This window comes from Marmota marmota, unplaced genomic scaffold (assembly GCF_001458135.2).
Source record: "Marmota marmota marmota unplaced genomic scaffold, marMar, whole genome shotgun sequence".
Lineage (NCBI taxonomy): Eukaryota > Metazoa > Chordata > Mammalia > Rodentia > Sciuridae > Marmota > Marmota marmota.
Window position 1 is genome coordinate 867,226 of NW_026000021.1, and position 4,422 is coordinate 871,647.

Consider the following 4,422-nt stretch of genomic DNA (forward strand, 5'->3'; position numbering starts at 1 on the left):
ATATACAAGGCGATTTTCACTATATGCTAAGAAAATATGAGAGATTATTTGTTTTCTTTTTCACAGTTTTCAGTATTCCCTAAGTTTTCTGCAGTGTACACACATTATTTTTCATATTAGGAAAACTTTCTTTTAAATGCAGCTTTTTAAAATGTGCTGCAAAGGAGATTTATGCTGGAGATTGATATCATAAAAATTAAAATGATTATAGAATGGTCAAAATGTGCAGAACTCCTTTCCTAAGTCTTAGAGATTTTTCTGACTGGGGATTGCCACAAAGTCATCATGTCAGGAACTGAATCTGCCAGAGAAAAAAATTTTCCAGAATCTAATAATACATTGCAAAGTTTGAGAAAGACTAGATTGGCCAGTTAGATTGCTTCTTGACCTGGACATTCTAATGTTACAAATTTTTGACCACATTAGTTTGTGTCAGTTTTACTGAATTTACCTCAGTACTTATGTACTTACCCCAAAGAATTCTCCTAGTGTTACAGAAGTCCTAGTTCTGCTGAACTTTGGTGGGGTCCTTCCTGTTGTTTAAAGAAGTCTATTTTCTAATTTGTAAATCTATTGTGCACCCCCAATACAACTGTCCTTGTTTTATTTTATCCTCTTTTAGGATTTCTGGGTTTGCAAGACTGAGGATGGAATGTCTTTAATGAAACTATTGTAAGTCTTCTTTACAAATTCTTAAGAGTTTGTAAAACAATTTGCTTATACTATGACGACCACACAAGTCCCAATTTAGAATCATACAGTGGTTGGGTAGAAGGAACCAAGATGCTTGCTCCAGAGCAGAGCTCTGTCTGCATCAGGCTGGAGCAAAGGCATTACAAAACTTTCTGAGAGTATAATTTCAAGGCAGGGTTGTGAACCACTCATAGCAGCAAAAGTTGCTGCCGCTGCTTTCTTGCAACATAGATGGTATTGGTGGCAAATTTCCACCATCCACATGGGAAAATGAAGGGTCACTGGAAGAGAGGGAATGGGGGAAGGGAACTACCAGTTATAGAGCCCACTTTTGACCTCTGTGATGAAAGACTTTACAAACATTATCACTCACCTAATCCTTAGAACAGTCCCATTAGCTGTGCCTCATAATATCGGAGTCAGGCTGTGATAGAAACCTGCCTCCTACTAACACAAGCAAAAGGAGATGCATTGCTTTAGCTATCTGGCAAGAACAGCTTGATCACAGCCTCATATAACATATAACAATCTCTGGCAGCTTATATTTTCTTAAAATGACTGCAACAGAATCTCCCATTCTACAAGCCTCTCCTTCAAGGAGACTTCAACATTCCTCCCACCAAGAACTAAGGGGTCTGTGTTCCTTCTCCTTGAATTTGGGGGACTTAGCACCATGGTGAAAGTGATCCTATGTGACTTGCAAGGCTAGATCAAAAAAGGTGATGCAGAGTCTGCCTGGATCTCCTGGGTCACTCACCCTGGGAACTCAGCCACCATGCTGTGAGGAAGCTCAAGTCACATAGACAGCCAAGAATAAGAGTCTTGGCCACAGCCAGCATCAACCACTAGACACATGTAAGGAAGTTTTGAGCTGACTGCAGCCTTGGCCATCATCTTGTGGCCACATGATCATTCTGAACAAGACCTCCCATCCGAGCTGAGTCAACCTCAGAACCATGTGGACAATAAAATTACTGTTGTTATTTTAAGGCATTAATTTGGGGGCGATTTGTTACACAGGAGTAAATAATGAGAACAATCTCCATCTCTTAGCTCTTCTTCTCTTTGTTGTAGAATTCATTCTGCCCTGGTAGAAAACATAGACAGTCGCTATAACCCAGGCTTCTATCAGTCCCACTAGTAATTCCTTAGGAAATATTTTTCTTTTAATGTATAAGTGCTGGGGATATAGCTCAGTAGGTGGAGTGCTTGCCTCGTATGCACAAGGCCCAGGGTTCAATCCCCAGCAACACACACACACACACACACACATTTCCTAATGTACAAGTAAAATCTCAAGTAAGAGCTAGTCTGTTGGGTCATATGTCTACCTCAGGAAAATCATTGTGGCCCCAGGAACAGGATTCTGTGCCCAGGTTGCCATGTGTATACCCCAAATTCATTCTTCTTCCCCTGAGCCTGAATATGGTTTGTTCCCTCGGAAACCCATGTTGAAATTTAATCCCCATTAGGAGACATTAAGAAAGGGAAAATAAGATGTTATTAGGGCTGGGTGCACCGGTGTACGCCTGTAATCCCAGCAACTCAGGAGGCTGAGGCAGGAGGATTGCAACTTTGAGGTCAGCCTATGCAACTTAGTGAGGCCCTGTCTCAAAATGAAAAATAAAAAAGACTAGGAATATAGCTCAGTGGTAAAGCACCCCTGGGTTCAATCTCCAGTTACCACCCACCCCCAACACACACATACAAATGATATGATTAGGGCTCTGCCATTCATGTGATTAATGGATTGATGGATTAAAGAGTTCATCTCTGGAATGGGTCTGCTATAAAAGCCTCTTTGGTTAGATCTCTCACACGCTCCTACTCTCTCACCATGTGCCTCATATCCAGACTGTCAATAAGAAAGTTATCACCAGTTGCAGGTCCTCAACCTTGAACAAGGTATATGAGTCTAGCTAGGCACAGTGGCAGATGTGTATAATTCCAGCTATCTGGAGACCGAGGCAGGAGGATTGCAAGTTTGAAGCCAACCTCAGCAACTTAGTGAGACTCTGTCCCAAAACTAAAAAAAAGGGTGGGGGGGGCTAGGGTTGGAGAAAATAATATCATAAGTCAAAATAAAATTCTTTTTAACTTTCCCAAATTGTGGTTTGGCAATTAGCAACAAAAAATAGATTGACACCCTAGTAATGAAATCCTAATTTTGTTTGGATTGGCAATGTGCCAGTGTCTCTTGTAGCTAGGCATGGCTTTGTGGTTAAATTCTGGCCAAGGAGATAAAAACAGAAGTATGTGTGGTCCTTCATGGAAGGATTCTATACTCCTATACTAGTTTGCTATTGTGGCTGCAACAAATTACTACAATATAGTAGCTTAAAACAACACAATTTTTTTTTTTTTTTTTTTTGGTCTTACCCTTCTGGAGTTGGGAGAGTAACATGGATCTCACTAGGCTGAAGGCCGGGTGTTGTAGAACTGTCTTCCTTTTGGAGGGCCTAGGGGAGAATCTGTTTCCTTGACTTTTCTAGTTCCTAGATGCTTCCATATGGCTTGGCTTCCAGACCCTTCTATCTTCAAAGCCAGTGGTGGTCACCAGAGTTGTTCCTCTGTCTCACCACTCTGACCAGGCACGGACTGTTTTTCTTGCCTTTTCCACACCTACGCACCCTTGAGATTACAGGGGCCCATCTGGACAATCCCAACAGCCTCCCTATCTAAAGATCACCAAACAGTCTATCTCCAATCCTAACTTTCTCTTTGCCATGCCATCTTACTCATTCACGGGTTCTGGGGAGGAGGGTGTGAACATCTTCGGTGAGATCATAATTCTGCACCCCCAGATCTTTTTTTTTTTTTAAGTACCCTTTGGTGATTTCTTCCTCTTCCCTGCTACTGTGGTATGCACACTTCTGGAATGAGGTACTGTGATGGGCAGCCTGCCAGGATCATCTTTTGGCAGTTTCCCTAAAGAAAGAGGAACTGTTATCAGTAATGTAGGAGAAGGAATGCCAGACAGATAGATAAGCCAGGCGTTTGCTGCAGTCATGCTGCAGATGGCAATCAGTTGACAACACTGATATACCTCTTTTTTTTTTTTTTTAAAGAGAGAATGAGAGAGAGGTAGAGAGAGAGAGAATTTTAGTATTTATTTTTTAGCATTTGGCGGACACAACATCTTTGTTTGTATGTGGTGCTGAGGATCGAACCCGGGCCGCACGCATGCCAGGCGAGCGCGCTACCGCTTGAGCCACATCCCCATCCCTGATATACCTCTTTATAGCTCACAGGTCTTTCGCTGCTGGTGGCTGTGCCAGGCTTGTCTGGGATCAGTTGGACTTGACTCTAGGCTGGGGTTAGGTTCAGCTGTGTTCTTCTTGACTCCCATCTATCTGGCAACAGGTGCACCTCAGGTACATTCTTCTCATGGCAGACGGCAGAAATATAAGAGGGTCAGCCAAACTAAACAGGCATGGTTGAAAATTTTGCTGGTATCATGTCTGATCACATTCATTGGTCAAAACGAGTCACATGACCAGACCCAGCAGTGACTGGGGGGAGATGAGCACTCATTCTTCTGGAGGTTTTTTGCAGAGTGGCCTAGTGAAGGACACAGATGTGTCACTCATTCCAGGGAGGATGGCAAGGGTTGGGACCAATCATCCCATTTATACAGTGGGCTGGGCCCAACCACTTCCCTCATCAGTGGGGGGAGTTTTGCAGGGATTCTTCCTTATTCCCACTTGACTTGGAGGAGTACGCTATGGT